Source organism: Aotus nancymaae, unplaced genomic scaffold (assembly GCF_030222135.1).
Source record: "Aotus nancymaae isolate 86718 unplaced genomic scaffold, 86718_ANA_hifiasm-v0.15.2.pri h1tg000059l, whole genome shotgun sequence".
Taxonomy (NCBI): Eukaryota; Metazoa; Chordata; class Mammalia; order Primates; family Aotidae; genus Aotus; species Aotus nancymaae.
The window spans coordinates 1,072,585-1,092,274 of NW_026988473.1; the positions used below are offsets into that span (position 1 = coordinate 1,072,585).

The 19,690-nt window shown below is 52.6% G+C and overlaps 1 protein-coding gene across 1 annotated transcript in view; it reads left to right on the top strand.

Moving 5' to 3' along the window:
• The first annotated feature begins 433 nt into the window (after positions 1-433).
• Positions 434-19,690, top strand: part of CPT1A (carnitine palmitoyltransferase 1A) — a 77,796-nt gene continuing 58,539 nt past the window's right edge. Inside the window, exon 1 of the mRNA XM_064364658.1 lies at positions 434-486. The gene's annotated coding sequence lies outside the window, so the exon portion shown is untranslated. The remainder of the gene's footprint in view (positions 487-19,690) is intronic.

Sequence of the window (19,690 nt, forward strand, 5' to 3'; positions counted from 1 at the left end):
AGGAGTCGGGGGTGAAGACCACCGGGGATGCCCGGGGCATTATACGCGGTGATGCGGATAAATCACGAGTCTGAGTTAGGCACCGAGCTGAGCTATTTTATGCGCGTGGCCTCCACGAGATGACTCATTTCACAGATGAGGAAACCGAGGCTCGGAGGGCGAGGAATCTGGTCCTAGGCCCCATTCTGGCAGAGGTCGAGGCCGCGAGCACCTGCGCGAGCCTCAGTTTCCCTCCCTTCCGCGCCCCGCCCGCGCCCCGCCCGCGCCCCGCCCCGCCCACGCCACGGACCAGCCCTCCCTTCGAGCGCCCGGAGTCCCCCGCCCCCCAGCGCCACGGCCGGGTCCGCCTCAGCCAATCCGCTGCCGCCGGCGTCGGGTGCGCTCGGCCTCACCCGCGGCCCTCCTTCCCGGCGCCCGCTCGCCGCTCGCTCACTCCGCCGCCGCCGCCGCCGCCGCCGCAGCTGCCGCGCCTCCGTTGCTGACTCGGTGAGGCCCGGCCGCGCGCGGTGGGGAGGGTGGCGGGGCGGCCCTGTGGGCTGCGGGGGTCTGGAACGGGCGGCGCACGGGGCTACCGGCAACCGGACCGGGTGGGGGCCGCCGCCGGAGCCGGGGCGCTGAGAGGAACCCCGGCATTGCCCCCTGACGGCGGGGTTGTGGAGATCTTGAACCTGGAGAGAGGCGGGAGCTCTCTATGTCCGGCAGGGGATTGGGTCTGGGGGTTCGCCGGGGGTCGGTCCATCCGCAGGCGGGTCCCGTTGGGCCCGGGGAGGGATGCTCGGCCCTCTGGACTTGACTGGACGCCTCCGGCCCGGGGCCAGCGGGGCCACCAGCTCCCTTGTCTCCCACGCCTTAGTCCGCCCCGGACTGGATTGAGCCTGAAGGTCTGCCCGGGGGTCAGTCTGCCTGGGGGCGGGTCCGGTGCGACCACTGGAGGGATGCTGGAGCTCTGGATGCCTTCCTGGATGCCTTCGCCCGGGCCTATAGGGCCGCCGGCTCCTGCCCATGCCCATCCCACCCGGCTCCTGGAAAGGATTGGGTCTGGGGGTCCGCCCGAGGGTCGGTCACCTGCAGGCAGGTGCAGTGCGGCTGAGGGAGGGATGCTCAGCCCTGGGGATTCGGCAGGGCGCCGCTGACCCCATCCCAGCGCGCGTGCCCCCGGTCCCCCTCCCCACGACCGCCCCCGCAGTGCAGCCGTCGGGACACGCCCTTGGCGCAGTGACTCCAGGCGCGGTCAGAGCGCGGCAGTGAGCAGGGTGAGGGTGCGGGCCCCGGGCCTGCTTGGGAGCACCCCCCAGCCTCTCCGGTGCAGCGCTGGGTCAAAGGCAGGTGGGCGCGGAGCATGGGCCCAAGGTCGCACTGGGGCCGCGGGAGGGTGGTGGTGTCACGTGGCCGGGTCCTGGCTAACTTGGCCTGCGAGCCCGACGGCGCGGTCAGGGCCACGCGGGGCAGCCCCTGCTCGGAGCCACGCCGCGGCCAGCCAACAGCCAGCTTCTTTCGCTTTGTCAGGAAAGGCCGTGGGTCAGCGTCTTTATAATGTAAATCCACACTTGGCTTTCGTTAAAGCTGCAGGACTCAAAGCTGAGGGCTGATCTTACTTTAAAACAAAAAAGAAAAACAAAACTCCGAGTCAAAAATCCCAACTACCTACCAGGTTAAATAGGTAACAAAGTTAATATTCCCAACTCGGCCCAGGGTTTCGGTTCCTCTCTGCTCCGTGTGTTATGAAATATTTAAGAGCAGATTTTAGTAGGAAGCCGGTAACTTTGTAAGTTACCGAATAAAATGAAAATCAGTTTTACCTTTTGCAACGGTGTATTTTGTTACACAATTTTTTTCCACAAGTGTCTGGTTTCTGGTCATTCCAGATATGCAAGCATGTTATTTCCTTCTAAGTCACAAACCAAGTCAATAAAAAATGGCTGAGCACGGGTCTTTTATTTATGCCAGGAAGCAACCCCCCTTGCCCCCCGTCCATGCCTTTCCAAATTCTTTAAGGCGACTCTGACCGAGTGAACATAGCAATACATTGAGGACATTAGTGTCGCCGAGAATGCACACCGCTCCAGCTGTCAGTTGGTCTGGGGACCATCAGCATTCGCAGCTGGTTCTTCGGGTTGGTTTTACCTCAGTACCAAGTGCCTGTGGACTGCTTTTCTCATGTAAATTACTGGTTTCCTTCCTGTGCAGCATTGCTAGACTAGATATTGCACTTGAACTCCATCTTAACAGTTGGAATCAAACAGTAAAAAGGGCAGGTTTGGGAGTGCATATACTTTGTATCAAAGTGGCAGAAATTGGCATTGTGCACAGGCCAAAATAACGTTTCAGGTTTGTACTAAAAAGCCGCCTGCCCTGGAGTTCCCGGGAAGCGAATTAAACCAGGTCCCTTCCGTTGCTGCTGCGGCTGCTGCGTTGACCCCGGCCCCGGACCGGTGGTCACCGAGCGGTCAAGCTGGGCCTCCAGGGAGTCCTGGAGCGAGGGCCTGCCCTTACTCAACCCTGGCCCCGGGTGCCCATTCATAAAAATACCAATTTTCACAGTGAACCCCTTTGAGACGCGCCCTGGGCTCGTGAGCGCGGTGCCTGTGTTTCTGGCTCGTTGGGTGCAGCGTCAGTGATCAGAAGCACTGAGCATCGAGCTGTCCCCAAAGTTGGGCACTGCAGGGCTCGACCGTCACACGGAAAGGTGCGTTGCATTTCTCCCGCTGTCGCTGGGGTGGCCACAGGGACGCGCGCCAGCTCGCTCCGGAAGGTCTCTGTGGGCACGGCGGGTGGAACAGGATCCGAGCGCCTGGGATCCGGCGTGGGCGGGGCTGCTGCTGACCTTTCCCCTACTTTTTCTCAGTCGTCACGTGACGCCCGCCCGGGGCTGGGGGGAAGGGGCGGGGCGCGAAGCCGCAGTGGCTGGCGGTGTCCTTCCTAGGACGCGTTCCAAGCGAGCAATTAAACATGCTGTCCGAAATCTAAAGGCGCAGGGGCGGTGGCAGCGGCGGCGGGAGGCGGAAACCGGCGCCTGCGCGGGCCTAGGGCTGCTTCTGCTCTTTGATCGTTTGCATTTTTTCCTTTGTTGGAAAAAATGTTTAGTCACTCTGCATGGTTATTATTGGCAGGCCAGAGTTGTTGCTGGTGGAAGCCTGAACTTGAATTCCGGAAGACTGGTGCTTTAAGAATTAAAATGGCTGTTCGAGATTGTATTATCATTATTTTTTTTAAGATGGGGTTTCACCATGATGGCCAGGCTGGTCTTGAACTCCAGACCTCAGGTGATCCACCCACCTCGGCCTCCCAAAGTGCTAGGATTACAGGTGTGAGCCACCGCGCCCGGCCGAGATTCTATGTTTAAAGTGTGTTTTAGAGATAGTGTCTCACACTTGAGGCCTCAGTTGACTTCTGCCAGTCTTGAGCTTTTCTTGTGAGGACACTTTGTTTGTTTTACAAGTAAGTGATACAAGCACAGGATGCAAAGTTAAAGAGGGACAAATGGGCCCTGCCCGTTGTCTCACGCCTGTAATCTCAGTGCTTTGGGAGGCCAACGTGGGAGGATTGCTTTGAGGCCAGGAATTCGAGACCAGCCTGGGCCACACAGCCAGACCCCTGTCTCTGCAAACAATTAGCAGGTGGAGTGCATCTGTGGTTCCAGCTACTCAGGAGGCTGAGGTGGGAGGATGGCTTCAGCCCAGGAGTGGAGACTGAAGTGAGCTCTGATTGCACCACTGCACTCCAGTCTGGGTGACAGAGCCAAACCCTGTCTCTCTCTTTTTTTTTTTAGACAGAGTCTTGCCCCATCGCCAGGCTCCAGGCTGGAGTGCACTGGCGCGATCTCAGCCCACTGCAACCTCCACCTCCTGGGTTCAAGCAATTCTCCTGCCTCAGCCTCCTGAGTAGCTGGGACTACAGGCGCGTGCCACCACGCCCAGCTAATTTTTGTGTTTTTAGTAGAACCGGGGTTTCACCATGGTGACCAGGATGGTCTCAATCTCTTGACCTAGTGATCTGCCCACCTTGGCCTCCCAAAGTGCTGGGGTTACAGGTGTGAGCCACCGCGCCCCGCTGTCTCTTTTTTTTAAAAGGTGCAGATACAGGGCAGAGTCCTTCTCACTGGGTTCTCCTCTCCAGGTGCCACCACTATTAACAGTTTCTTTGACAACATGGACAGGGTATGTTTTTTAAACAAATTGGTTACTTAACACAAGTAAGGACTTTTTTCTACTTGCTGACTTCAAATATTTGTGACCTTGTGTCACTTTGAACTTTTACCCCATTTAGATGTCGGGTGAAGGTTGGGGCCCCAGCAGGCCCTGGGCTGAGGGCACCTGCCTTGTTTGGGTGACAGCCTCAATTCTGAGAAGTGTCTGCCTTTGCCTTTCTTTTGTGCAGATTGTTCTTGGGTCCGGGAACGTCTTTGGAAGTTAACAATGAAAGGAATGGTGCTGCTGAGTGGGGCGTGCCTCTCTGGGGTGTGCTGGAAGGTTAAGGTCACCTTGGAGGGTTGGGCAGTAGGGTAGTTACCGCTCTGCTTTCTGAGCGATCTAGGTTAGGCATTGGACACCAAGTCTTTTAAGTTCAGAAAGGAAGGCTCCATACTCCTGTTGCTGGTTTGTGGTCCCCAACCCAGGAGCTGGAGGGCCATCCTGCATTCTTCCTGCTCCTGAAGCCCCCACATGTGGCCGGGGCTGAATGCCGCCACTTCTTCCTAACTCACTCTTACACTTGCCTTCCTCGTGATTTCAGTGGCCTAGAACAGACATTCAGGTATGTGTTGAAGGAATGACAGAACATTGGAGACATCTTTTCTTTTCCTTTTTCTTTTCTTTCTTTTTTTTTTTTTTTGAGAAGGAGCCCTGTTGCCCAGGCTGGAGTGCAGTGGTGTGATCTCAGCTCACTGCAACCTCCTCCTCCCAGGTTCAAGCGATTCTCTGGCCTCAGCCTCCCAAGTAGCTGGGACTACGGGCGCATGCCACCACGCCTGGCTGATTTTTGTATTTTTAGTAGAGATGGGTTTCACCATGTTGGTCAGGCTGGTCTTGAACTCTTGACCTCAGGTGATCTGCCCACCTTGGCCTCCTGACCTTGAGATCCACCTGCATCAGCCTCCCAAAGTGCTAGGATCACAGGTATGAGCCACCGCGCCCGACCAACAGTTTCTTTAAGGTTATTTAGTTTACTTCTCCTCAGCAGGGCATCAGGACACAGCATGCGGAATGCTCTCTGTGGAGTGACTCAATGACCAAAGGACCCCTACCTGTAGCTGGGACTACAGGTGCCCGCCACCATGCCTGGCTAATTTTTGTATTTTTAGTTGAGATAGGGTTTCACCATGTTGGCCAGGCTGGTCTTGAACTCCTGACCTCAGGTGCTCTGTCTGCCTTGGCCTCCCAAAGTGCTGGGATTACAGGCACGAGCCACCCGCGCCTGGCCTTTTTTTTTTCTCCGAGACAGCCTCTTGCTTTGTTGCCCAAGCTGGAGTGCAGTGTCATGGTGCCGACATAGCTCAATGTAATCTCCCACTCGGGCTCAAGGGATCCTCCCTCCTCAGCCTCCTGCATAGCTAGCACCACAGGCACATGCCACTACACCTGGCTAATTTTTAAATATTTTTTGTAGAGACAGGCCTAGAAATATTGCTCAGGCTGGTCTCAAACTCCTGACCTCAAATGATCCACCCAGATTGGCTTAACTTTGGCAGTACTTGGTAAGACAGGATCTTGCTCTGTCATCCAGGCTAGAGTGTAGTAGCATGCTCATAGCTCACTGCAACCTCACACTCCTGGGTTGGGACCACAGGCATGCACTGCCCCACACTTGACTAATTTTTTGTATTTGTTGTAGAGATGGGGTCTTGCTACGTTGCCCAGACTGGTCTCAAATACCTGGGCTCAAGCGAACTTTCTGCCTCCACCTGCCAAAGTGTTGGGATTACAGGCATGAGCCACCACACCCAGTCCAGAATTATTTTATAACCTGACGACCCATGATGTTGACCCCATAAATGTGAATAGTCCATTATAATAAACTTCAGCACAGGAAATATACTGTGTGGCCAATTTAAATAATGTGAATATTGAATGATCAGTCATGAATTCAAGACACAACCTTTCATAATGAAAACTCCAGGCTGAACGCAGTGGAGTACACCTGTAGTCCCAGCTTAGGCTGAGGCAAGAGGATCTCTTGAGCCAGGAGTTCAAGGTCACCCTTGGTAACATAGCAAGACCCTGTCGTATAAAAAAAAAAAAATGAAAATTCCTTCACATTTCTTGTACATGAAACCCTCAAAAAAGCGTAAGGTGAGTCTCACATTCTTTTTTTTTTTTTTTTTTGAGACAGAGTTTTTGCTCTTGTTGCCCAGGCTGCAGTGCCGTGGCACAATCTTAGCTCACTGCAACCTCTGCCTCCCGGGTTCAAGCGATTCTCCTGCCTCAGCCTCCAGAGTAGCTGGGATTACAGACATGAGCCACCACACCTGGCTAATTTTGTATTTTAGTAGAGACAGCATTTCTCCATGTTGGTCAGGCTGGTTTCGAACTCCCGACCTCAGGTGATCGCCCAGCTCAGCCTCCAATGTGTTGGGATTACAGGCGTGAGCCACTGTGCCCGGCCTGTGAGTTTCACATTCTTGCTTCTAAGTTGCTTCTATCAGGTTTGAGAAATAGTTGCTTTCTTCCTTTCTTTTTTCTTTTTTGAGATGGAGTTTCACTCTTGTTGCCCAGGCTGGAGTGCAGTGGTGCAACCTTGGCTCACTGCAACCTCCACTTCCCGGGTTCAAGCAATTCTCCTGCCTCAGCCTCCCACGCAGCTGTGATTACAGGTGCCCACCACCATGCCCAGCTAATGTTTTGTATTTTTAGTAGAAATGGGGTTTCACCATGTTGGCCAGGCTGGTCTTGAATTGCTGACCTCAGGTGATCCACCTGCCTCGGCCTCTCAAAGTGCTGTGATTACAGGCATGAGCCACCATGCCCGGCCAGGTTTGGGAAATAATTTCTATTTGTGTGTATATGCACTTACTGGAAAAGCACAAGGGCACACATTACAGATGTGCATGTCTGCAATTAAATGACAATGTGTCTGATACGGTGCTGAGAGAGGATGGGCCCACACTTGTCTATGGGGGAGGAGCTGTGCTTTTTTTTCTTCCTATTATTGCTATTTTTTTGTCTACATCTCAGTTCAGCAGAGCCATGAACTTTACTGCAGGTGCGTGCTGGTTTTAGGGAAACCCCTGGGCTGCCAGTGTCCTTCCAGAGCCTTCCTGGTACTTCCCTCGGGCAGCAGTGAGGAGGTCAGGCCAGATTGCCACCTTGGAAGTCATGCATGTTATGAAGGTGGTTTCCCTAAGCTGGAGCCAGTCCTGGAGCCCAACACGAGCTTTTTAGCCAGGCAGAACCTTCCCAGGCATGGGTCACCCAGGCATCCAAGAACATGTTGTAGGTGATAACTGCCCTGCCCCTCGCCAGAGACACTGCTTCTGACTCTGCCTACAGTGTCTTCTTGAGTTTTCCAGGGATGGGGCCCATGCCATCCAGTCTCACGCTTTCTGTGTTCCTAGAGACTCTGCCTGGTATTCCTGCTGAGCTGAGCTGTCATTTCCCGTGGGTAAGCTTTTCTCAGAGGATTTCCAACACAGTTGTTTACCGCTGGGGGAGGTGGGCAGCGTTGGCTGGGTTTGAATAGAAGGCCGAGCCTGCTCCTGTGTGCACACACGTTGTGCAATTCTAGCAGGAAGACTGCGGCATGGGACTCATTTGACAGTTGGTGCTGATGGCGTTTGTACTTAATGCAGTCTTATTCCTGGCTGCAATCACATCATTTTGGTTACAATGTGACCTAATTTTATAACTATGTTGTAACCTGAGGAATTTTAAGTAGACTTTTTTTGTGTAGTAGCTACCACTTAACTTTGGCAGTTAAGAGTGTAAGTTTTGGAGTTGGACCTGGGTTTTTTTGTTTGTTTGTTTTGAGATAGAGTCTTTCTTGCTGTATCACGCAGGCTGGAGTGCAGTGGTGCGATCTCGGCTTACTGCAATCTCCGCCTCCCGGGTTCAAGCAATTCTTCTGTCTCAGCTTCCCTAGTAGCTGGGACTATAGGTGCCCACCACCACTCCCGGCTAATTTTTTGTATTTTTAGTAAAGACGGGGTTTCACCATATTGGTCAGGCTGGTCTTGAAGGCCTGACCTCAGATGATCCACCCATCTTGGCCTCCCAGAGTGCTGGGATTACAGGCGTGAGCCACTGTGCCCGGCCTGGATCTGGGTTTGATTTCCAGCCCTGAGGTTTGCTGGATGTGACATTGGGCAAGTTTCTTGGCATCTAAGCCCTGGTTTTCTCATTAGTGCCTGGAGATGCCATCGTACCCATTTCCTAGGGTGCTAGTGGGAATTAAATGAGCTAATGCTCGTCAAATACATTAATGTAAAAATATATATGCATCACGTTGTCTAGCATATGCCAAAGGGTTTGGTGAAAGGAATGTTCTGGGTCAGCCGCAGTGGCTGATGCCTGTAATCCTAGCACTTTGGGAGGCCAAGGTGGACGGATCGCTTGAGATCAGGAGTTCGAGACCAGCCTGGCCAACCTGGTAAAAACTCGTCTCTACTAAAAATACAAAATTAGCCAGGTATGGGGACGCATGCCTGTAATCCCAGCTCCTTGGGAGGCTGAGGCAGGAGAATTGCCTGAACCTGGGAGGCAGAGGTTGCTGTGAGCCAAGACTGCGATACTGCACTCCAACAAGGGTGGTGGAGTGAAACTTCATCTTTAAAAAAAAAAAAAATTGCTCTGTATCTTCATTATTAAAAGCACAAAAAGGAATCTGTATGTCTTACCTACCTACGTTCCCACACGCTTATCTATTAGTGTCTCCATACCTGTTGATTGCTATGTCGAAAGGCTTCTGCCCCACTCAAATTATTTACATATTTCAGTTGCTATAAAGGCCATTTTCTTGGAAGTCTGTTGTCACATACCAAGTTTTATTGTTTGTTTTATATGACAGCGGCAATTCCCATATGTCCGTTTTTCTGGGGCGTGTTTTGAAAACTGGCAATGCACGTTGCATCAAGCTGACCTTTCACCTGCTTTCCTCAGCCACCTGCCTGTCTCAACTCTGCAGGATTGGGGGTGCAGGGGCGGGGAGGTCTGCTCAAAGGGCATAGGGACCTGTGTTCCGGGTGCCTTCTTGATTACGTGGCCAGTGTTAGGATTCACAGGCCAATGACTTCGAAAGAGGTGAAAGGTTTTGGTTAACAGGAATTGATTACGGAGAAAGGGAACAAGGTGAACGCTTTCCAAAAACAAAGTACCAGAGCCGTTTATTGGCTGGGGATTTGGGGGCCATTGAGCAAAGCTGTTGAAATGAAGATAATTGTAATCAAATGGAAGATGTAGCATCACCGTCCCCCCACGATTGTTCACGTGGCATTCAGTGTTGGAGAGCTGTCTGTGCTCTTCTGGATTGGATCGGATCATTAAACAAGGATTCATGTCCTTGAGAAGGGTATTTGGAAGACTGTACCGTAACTTACACATGAAGGTCATTTGCCAGCCGGTGCAGGTGACATCGCTAAATGTCTCTTGTAGAATTTCTTGGGGAGTTTGGATTCCTGGGCTGCCCCCAAAAGTGCTGGGAGCTTTAAGCTAAGCATGTAGAAAGGAGAAAACAGAAATGGACAAAGAGCTGCAGGCCCTCCAAGGCTGGTGGCAGAGGGGCAGGTGACAGAGCTGAGCTTGGAAGGTGGTGGGAACAACCACGGAATAGGTGAGCTGGAGATGGGACAGTGCATTTGTGACAATTGTGATGAAGGGGTTGTGGCCTCAGCTGGGGCCTCTGATTCTGCATCTCCGTGTGGTCCCAAGAGCAGATTAGCATAAGGTGCTTAAGTGCTCTGGCACAGACCTCGGTGACAGTCCCTTCATAGCCTCCAGGATGGCACGTGGCCTGGCTCCTGTGCTCCACCTGGGGGTTGGTGGGCACCTGGTGTGCTCTGAGCAAGGAGGTCTAGGTGAGCTCCCAGCAGGTGGCTCCAGGTGGGTGACCTCCACCCCTGCCATCCCCACTCAGCCTTTCTTTTTTTTGAGACAGGGTCTCACTCTGTTGCCAGGCTGGAGTGCAGTGGCACAATTAGGGCTCGCTGCAGCCTTGACCTCCCAGGCTCAAGCAATCCTCCCATCTCAGCCTCCAGAATAGCTGGGACTACTGACATGGGCCACCACGTCCAGCTAATGTTTTGTATTTTTGGTAGAGAAGGAGTTTTGGCATGTTGGCCAGGCTGGTCTTGAACTCCTGGACTCAAGCAATCTTCCCGCCTTGACCTCCCAAAATGCTGGGATTTCAGGCATGAGCCACCGTGCCTTGCCTCCTACTCAGCTTTTCAGGGCTCATGTTCACCCAGGGCAGAGGCACAGGCCAGACCCCGGCCGCTGTGCCAGCTTCTCCGAAGTGATTTCTGTACTTTCAGTGAAAATAGACACGTCCACAGCCTCATGACAAGGCCGGACAACAAGATGTCTTTGGCGTGGCGGAGGCCGATGGGGTGTTGCCACCACCTCCGATTTACCCCATAGCTGGTCTGGGGGGCACATAGCAAGGAGGGGTCCTAAGTCAGGAACGGTCCCCAAGGGGTCACCTGTCTACTTACCCAGAGTGACCTCCTCCACAAGTCCCTTTCCAGGGCTAGTTCAGGATTCCAGTCTGAGGGCTCCATGATGATTTGAGGGAGCGAATGAATGACAGAGGGGGGAGGTTAGGTTCTCTTTTCATCCACCTGTATTTTTCCTGTGTTTTCTTATTTCTTCTTTTTAACTTGTCTTCCTCCTGCACTTTTCTGCTTTTCTTTCCAGTCAAAGTGTTGTCTCCTCTGGCCATCCTTGAACTTGGGATGCAGGTGCACACCCTGCTGTGTGGCTTGGATCCCGGTGGTCACGCCTTGTCAACTTCGTCCCCAGGGATACCACCTTTTCCCACTGGGGCTGTGATATGCCTCTGAGATCTGGGCATGGAAGAAAATCTCAGGAGAGGGGCTGCAGATAGGCCTGCCCCTGGGGTGACGTGGATTAAAGAGCGTTGGCCAGGTCTCTCTAGGAAGTCTCTGGTGTGGGGTGGCTTGGAGAAAGGAGGGCTGCGGGAGGGGCAGGAGCACAGCTGCTGCCGCCCAGCTGAGGCTGGGCCATAGAGGGGATGTCGCTGGTGGGGTCCAGGGGTCCGGGGACTGTCACATCAGCAGGTTTTGAGGACTGAAGTGAACAGCCCTAGTCCATCCCTGCTCCTCCCCAGGCAGGGCGGGCGCCAGCATTCTCAGTAAGAGAAACCCCGGGGAGGATGTGGGCACATGGGCAGGTGAGATTCATTGTCAGCTGATGAAGTTTTGGCTGGGTGAAGATGTGCTTGACCTCGTCTTTAAAGAAGATGTCTTCAAAGAAATGAGAAAATACAGAACAATACAGATGGGTGAAAAGAGGACTTAACTTCTCCCCTATGTCATTCACTCGTGGTAGAGCAGGAAGGTCAGGTGCAGTATGCTCAGGGTCTGACTCCCAGGGTGCAGGGGAGCCACCTGCTAGCTCAGAAGCCAGAGGGGCCCAAGGCGGCAGCAGAGGGACTGGGGTCAGTTTGAGTGCCTGGTGGCCTCTCCCAGGAGGAAGCAGGAACAGGAAGTGGGGCTGGTCCATGGAGACTAACTGTTTCGTTTTATGCTGTGAGTGGGATGTGGCAGAGCCCCCACCAGCCCGAGGAGGCAGACGCCTGCTTGCCCATGCCTTAGGCCATGCCGTGCCCCTGCCACCCTCCTCACTACAGCCTCAGGAAGGCCGAAGGGGTGAGCAGAGAGGCTGCCCAGTGTCGGTGGCTGGGATCCAGACGCAGGCCCGGCTGCCAGCTGGCCTGAGGGCCCTTCCTCCCAGCGTGCTGGGGCTCCCTGCCACCGTGCCCAGCCTGGCAGGGCATGCCCTGGACTCTAGGGAAGGCTTCCGGGAAGGGGAGTTGGAGCACACAGGTGCCCTGGTCTCCTGACCTTTATGAAAGGTGCTAGGGAGGAGAGGAGGCAGTGAGCCTGACCAGGGACTGCCGAGCAGGTGGAGGGTGGAGGGCCCTGAAACCCAGACCTGGCTGCAGCGGACAGGTGGCTCATTCTGGACACACAGAAGTGGAAGGAACACAGGCTGCAGAGTGGTGGAGTATGCCCCCCTCTTCAAGAAGCCCCTGGCCAGGACCAGCGTGGCAGTAGCGGTGAGGTGGGCAGGGCATCCGATGCCCTGGGAAAGCTGACTTGGGAGACACAGGGAGATGGGGTATCAAGCAGCAAGCAGGACTTCAGTGAGGGCAAAGAGGACAGGATGGCCATGTCGAGAGGGAGCTGGACCTTTGGTAGAGCAGGCAGGGCAGGCATGAGGAAGGCTGCCCCAGAGGCCGGGTGCCCACGAACACCACTCGCTCTTTTTCTACCTGCATTAAAATATGGTGCTGCAACAGGGACAGGGCCACTCTCTGCTTCTTGGTTTGCAACAGTGAAAAAGTGAACACAGAAGCCCCCTGAGCCAGCAGGGACACAGGGGCAGACTGGTTCCTGCCAGCAGGGAGGTGCAGGACAGCAGGGCCAGCGCCACGTGGGTGGGCGTGGGGCAGCTTGGAACTCAGTGTGGACGGGAGGCAAGTTGCAGGAGCACGTGCAGAGTATGGCGGCATTCAGGTGTGCCTCGCACGTGCGTGTTAGCACTGTGTGCATTTGTAGATGCTCAAATCTGGACGGGGAAAATGAGCCCGCATTCTGGGGACAGGGAGAGGAGGTTGTGTCTGTTGCACCTTAGACATTTACGCAGGGATGGGCACCTATAATCTCAGCAGTTTGGGAGGCCAAGGAAGGAGGATTGCTTGAGTCCAGGAGTTCGAGATCAGCAACATAGTGAGATCTCATCTCTACAAAAACAAAGATAAACGAAAAAACTTGGCAGGTTGTGGGGGCGGGGGGTGGACATTCTAAATCAATACAGCAAAATGTTGAATTTTTTCATTCCAGGAGGGTACATAGGTGTTATTCTCTTCTTGTCTGTTTGAGTATCTTGTGATTTAGAGCATTTAAGACAGAAAATAGTCTTGCTGTGTAATACAGTAAAGTTCACTGGGGTGTGTGTGTGACAAGATCTCGTTCTGTCGCCCAGGCTGAAGTGCAGTGGCATGATCATGGCTCACTGCAGCCTCAAACTCCTGGGCTCAGGTGAGCTCACCCCTCTGTCTCCCAAGTAGCTGGGACTACAGGTGTGCACCACCACCCCTGGCTTATTTTTGTATTAGTGGAGATGAGGTTTTTCACGTTACTCAGGCTGGTTTCAAACTCCTGGGCTCAAGCAATCTGCCCATCTTGGCCTCCCAAAGTTTTCATGAGGCTTATCTGAGGTCCAGGAATTTATTAGTGACTGGCCTTCTTCCACCTGGACACTGCACCTAAGCCCCACTCCTCCCTGAGCTCCAGGTCCTCAGAAGAGCTCTGTACCCGTGGCCCTGGTCTTGTCCGCCCCAGTCTCAGCTGCTCACCTGCCTCACCTGGCCGTTGTCTGTTTGCAGGAAGGTGAGATTAGCCACCTGTGGCCCCAGTCCTATTTATGCCAGTGAGGTGAGGCCGCAGACCCGATTTACTTTGAGGGATTCCATTTGCGCTAAGTATGTTACAGAAAGGCATGCTGAGGGCCTTCTCCCTCCCCTCCCCTCCCTTCCCCTCCCCTCCCCTCCCCTATCCCTCCCTCTCCTTCCCTTTTTCCATTCCCTTAATTTCCTTTCCTTTCCAGGTGGAGTCTCAGCCTCTCACCTAGGAGTGCAGTGGCCTGATCTCAGCTCACTGCAACCCCCACCTCCCGGGTTCAAGCAATTCTCCTGCCTCAGCCTCCTAAGTAGCTGGGAATACAGGCGCCCACCACTACATCCAGCTAATTTTTGTGTTTTTAGTAGAGACGAGGTTTCATCATGTTGGTTGGGCTGGTCTTGAACTCCTGACTTCCAGTGATCCTCCCTCCTCGGCCTCCCAAAGTGCTGGGATTACAGGCATGAGCCACTGCACCCGGCCTCAGGTTGGCTTTCAATGCAGGGGTGTATCAAAGCAGGAACTGGGCTGACCACTCTCAGGGGTTTTCAGACTCTGGTCTGGGATCCTCTACCCTCTAGGGCCAGGGAGGGAAGGAGCAGGGGGGCTGTGTGAATGGCTTTATCTGGTTTTCTGGTTTCCATTCTTTTTTTTTTTTTTTTGAGACAGAGTTTCACTCTTGTTACCGAGGCTGGAGTGCAATGGCGCGATCTCAGCTCACTGCAACTTCTGCCTCCTGGTTTCAAGTGATTCTCCTGCCTCAGCCTCCTGAGTAGCTGGGATTACAGGTGTGCACCACCACACCCAGCTAATTTTTGTGTTTTTAGTAGAGACAGGGTCTCACCATGTTGACCTATATTGTCTCGATCTCTTGACCTCGTGATCCACCCGCCTCGGCCTCCCAAAGTGCTAGGATTATAGGCGTGAGCCACCGCTCCCGGCCCATCTGGTTTCCATTCTTATGAGTGCCTCGGTTTTAGAGACAGTAGGTACCCTCTGCCCCGGGTCTAGAGTGAGGCTGGCCCAGGAGCTGGGTGCCACTCACTGGGTTTGGTTGGCCTCCATGAAGCCGTGGCAGCCGAGTCTCCTGCAGTTCCCTAGCTTTGTTTCTGGTGACTCAGAGATGGGAGAAGCCGCCACGCTGCGTCCACTCCCAGCTGGGTGAAAGGTAGGGAGCAGGTGTGCCCTTTGGCTGGAGAGAGGTGAAGTCCCTGCATGGGCCAGGAGTGTGGTCTCCTGCCTGGAGAGGAAGCACCTGGAAGAGGCTGGTTGGGTGAGGCAGCAGGGGCAGGCACTGGCGGGGGGGCAGGCACTGGGGGGAAGGCGGGCACTGGTGGGGGTCGGGCCCTGGTTGGGGGCATGCCCAGCTTTTCCTTTTTCATCCTTTTTATACCAGGCTCATAAAAACCTTGTTGAGTTGGGCAAGCAGGTGGTGACTGTTCAGATATTTCCAGGTTGTGCTGGGCGAGGTGGCTCATGCCTGTAATTCAGCAGTTTGGGAGGCTGAGGTGGGCAGATCACCTAAGGTCGGGAGTTCGAGACCAGACCGACCAACATGGAGAAACCCTGTCTCTACTAAAAATGCAAAATTAGCCGAGTGTGGTAGCGCATGCCTGTAATCCCAGCTACTCGGAAGCCTGAGGCAGCAGAATTGCTTGAACCTGGGAGGCACAGGTTGCGGTGAGCCAAGATCGAGCCATTGCAATCCATCTCAAAAAAAAAAAAAGATATTTCCAGGTTGTGGGGAGTGGGGACTGGGTAAGGGGCTTGAGCATGGGCACGTCCACCTTTTCACACGCTCTGGCCCCAGAAACCTTTGCCCCTCCTGATTTTATCTTCCCTGGCCTCAGGTGGGTAGTGCCGTTTCTCTGCTGCCAGGGTGGGCTATGGGGTGAAAAGTGTGTGCTTCTCTCCCTGGGAGGTGGGCACTTGGGGTGCTTGGAGTATCTGAGGAGCTCTCCAAACATAAGATTTTGGAGCTCCAATTGCAGTGGATGAATGTTTCATTTTGTTAAACACATTCTAAAACATCAGGATATCTTGAAAGTGCATAGAAGAGAGACCCTCCCGGGCTCGTGCGGCCCCGCCCTCTCACTCATGACTCCTTCATACCCGTCCGTCCATTTGCCCCACCCCAAGTGATTTTGAAGCAAGTCCCATACATGATGAAAGATAAAATTAGGCTGGGCACAGTGGCTCACAGCACTTTGGGAGGCTGAGGTGGGTGTATCACCTGAGGTCAGGAATTCGAGACCAGCCTGGCCTACGTGGTGAAACCCAGGCTCTACTAAAAATACAAAAATTAGCCAGGTGTGGTGTTGGGCACCTGTAGTCTCAGCTACTTGGGAGGCTGAGGCAGGAGAATCGCTTGAACTTGGGAGGTGGAGGTTATAGTGAGCTGAGATGACGATACTGCATTCCGACTTGGATGACAGGGCAAGACTGGGCCTCGAAAAAAAAAAACGAATAAAATTGCATGTATCAGTATTTCAGTACATATTGATAAAAGACGGGAAATCTTTTTTAAAATCACCACTGCCTGAGAGCCAGGGTTCACACCCCTGGTCCCAGCTATTCAGGAGGCCAAGGCAGGAGGATCACTTGAGCCCAGAGCTGCAGTGAGCTGTGAGTTTTAAGAGACTCTGTCTCTTAAAAAACGTAACCATAATATCTTGTAATGCCTAAAAGATAATTAACAGAAATTCCTTAATGCCGCGAGGTAACAGTTGTTTTGAATGAGTCTTTTTAAAACTTTAATTTAATTTTAGATTTGGGAGTACGTGTGCGTGTTTGTTACATGGGTATTTTGCATGCTGGTGGGGGCTGACTCCTAGTGTACCCAGAGTGCTCCTGATGAAAGGGAAGGGAATGAACATTGTACCTGATAGGTAATTCTTCAGCCTTTGCCCCACTTCCTCTCCTCCCTTTTGGAGTCCCCAGTGTCTGTTATTTTCATCTTTTTTTTTTCTTTTGAGACTGAGTCTCCCAGGCTGGAGGCAGTGGCCCAAACTTGGCTCACTGCAACCTCCGCCTCCTGGATTCATGCATTCTCCTGCCTCTGCCTCCTGAGTAGCTGGGATTACAGGCGTCCGCCACCACACCCAGCTAATTTTTGGTATTTTTATTAGAGATAGGGCTTCACCATGTTGGCCAGGCTGGTCTCGAACTCCTGACCTCAGGCGATCCACCCGCCTCGGCCTCCTAAAGCGCTGGGATTACAGGTGTGAGCCACCACGCCCGGCCTGCTATTTCCATCTTTATGTCCGTGGGTACCCATTGTTTAGCTCCGCTTATAAGTGAGAACATCTGGTATTCTGTTTTCTGTTTCTGAGTTAGTTCACTTAGGATAAAGGCCTCCACTTGTGTCCATGTCACTGCAAGTGACATGATTGCATTTTTTTTTTTTTTTTTTTGGAGATGAAGTTTTACTCTTGTTGCCCAGGCTGGAGGGCAATGGTGTGATCTCGGCTCACTGCAACCTCCGCCTCCTGGGTTCAGGCGATTCTCCTGCCTCAGCCTCCCAAGTAGCTGGGATTACAGGCATGCACCACCATGCCCAGCTAATTTTGTATTTTTAGTAGAGATGGGGTTTCTTCATGTTGGTCAGGCTGCTCTGGAACTCCCGACCTCAGGTGATCTGCCCACCTCAGCCTCCCAAAGTGCTGGGATTACAGATGTGAGCCACCATGCCCAGCCTGATTTCATTCTTTTTTATGGCTGCCGAATGAGTCCTTGATGTGACCAGAGCACGATGGTGGACAAGATATGGAAGAAAATGATAACGAATCCACCCCCCACTATTATATGTTTGAGGAGAGAGTGGTTGTATGCATAGACATTAAATAGAAAACACTTCTTGAGATAGTATATTTTGGTAACAGCTTTATTGAGACATTCATATACCATAAAATTCACCCATCTGAAGTGTACACTTCAGTGAGCTTGTTTGGGTTTTGAGACAGGGTCTTGCTCTGTTGCCCAGGCTAGAATGCAGTGGTGCAGTCACAGCTCACTGCAGCTTCGACTTCCCAGGCTCAGGTGATCCTCCCACCTCCTCAGCCTCCCTAGTAGCTGGGACTACCAGCACACACCACTGCACTCAGCTAATTTTTGTATTTTTTGCAGAGACAGTTTTGCTATGTTGCCCAGGCTGTCCGTGGATTTTAGTATATTCACAGAGTTGGGCAACTATCACCACACTCAATTTCGGAATGTCTTCATTGCCCTAAGAAGATACCCCACTCCTTACCCACGCCTCCCGATCTTCCCATCTGCCCCAAGCCCCGGTGACCACCAGCGTACTTCCTGTCTCTGTAGATTTGCCTGTTCTGGACATTTGGAATAAACAGAATCAGCAGTGTACGACCTCTGTGTGGCTTCTTTCACTCAGCATCACGTCTTCAGCGCCCTCCGCGCTGCAGCAGGTGTCGGAGGTCCACCACTTGTCATTGCCGCATGCCATTCCACGGTATGGACGGACCACACTGTGTTTGCTCATTCCTCAGCAGAACGTGTTACCACTTTTTGGTTATCATGAATAATATTGTTGTGAATGTTCCTGTGCAAGCTTTAGAATGGACATTTTTTCAGTTCTCTTGGGTATATACGTAGGAATGGAATTGCTGGGTTATATGATAAGCATTTTTTTTTTTTTTTTGAGAGAGTTTCGCTCTTGTTTCCCAGGCTGGAGTGCAATGGTGCAATCTCCACTCACCGCAACCTCCGCCTCCCGGGTTCAAGTGATTCTCCTGTCATAGCCTGCTCAGTAGCTGGAATTACAGGCACGTGCCACCACACCCAGCTAATTTTGTATTTTTAGTAGAGACAGGGTTTCTCCATGTTGGTCATGCTGGTCTTGAACTCCCAACCTCAGGTGATCCGCCCACCTTGGCCTCCCAAAGTGCTAGGATTACAGGTGTGAGCCACCCGCCTGGCTGATAAGTCTATTTTTATACAGTTTTTTTTTTTTTTTTTTTAAAGACAGGATCTCCTCTGTTGCCCAGCTGGAGTGCAGGTGCAATCACGGCTCACTGCAGCCTCTACCTCCTAGGCTTAAGCAATCCTTCTGCCTCAGCCTCCCAACTTGCTAGAGTTACAGGGATGCACCACCATGCCTGGATAATTTCTTGATTTTTAGTAGAGATGAGGTCTTGCCATGTTCCCCAACCTGGTCTCGAACTCCTAAGCCAAAGCTATCCTCCCAGCTAAGTGCTGGGATTACAAGCGTAAGCCATGGCGCCTGGCCCAATTTTTTATTTTTCATTTTTGCTTATTATATAGAGACAGGGTCTTGCTACATTGCCCAGGCTGGTCTGGAACTCCTGGCCTAAAGCAATCTTTCTGCCTTGGCCTCCCAAAGTGCTGGGATTACAGGTGTGAACCATGGTGCCAGGCCAGTAACTCTGTATTTAACCTTTTGAGGAATGGACAGACTGTTTGCCAACGTGGTTGCACCATTTGAGCAGCCGTGCGTGAGAACACCGATTTCTCCACGTCCTTGCCAACACTTGTGTCATCCATCTTTGGGATAGCAGCCATCCTGGGTGTGAAGGGGTGTTTTCCTGTGGTTTAGATTGACACTCCCTATTAGCCACAAGCGGCAGTCTCACACTTACGGTGGTCCCCCCTTGTCCTTGAGGGATACATTTCAAGACCCCACGTCGATGCCTGAATCTGTGGATGCTACCAAACCTATACAGTCAGCTTGGTATCCTCAGGTTCTGCTCTGTGGATTTAGCCAACCAAGGATTGAAAATATTTGGCGGGGGCTGGGAGGGGACAAGACAATAAGAAAAAATAATACAAAATTGAAAAATACAGCATTCGCCGGGCGCGGTGGCTCACGCCTGTAATCCCAGCACTCCGGGAGGCTGAGGTGGGTGGATCACCTGAGGTCGGGAGTTCAAGACCAGCCTGGCCATCATGGTGAAACCCCATCTTCATTTAAAAGATCATAATCTTTTATGTAAAAATTTATAAAATAAAGAAACATAATTAAAAAAAAAAGAAAAATACAGCATCACTATTTACATAGCATTTACATTGTATTCGTTATTGTAAGTAATTTAGACATGATTTAAAGTATGCAGGAGGGATGGGCTCGGGGGCTCACACCTGTAA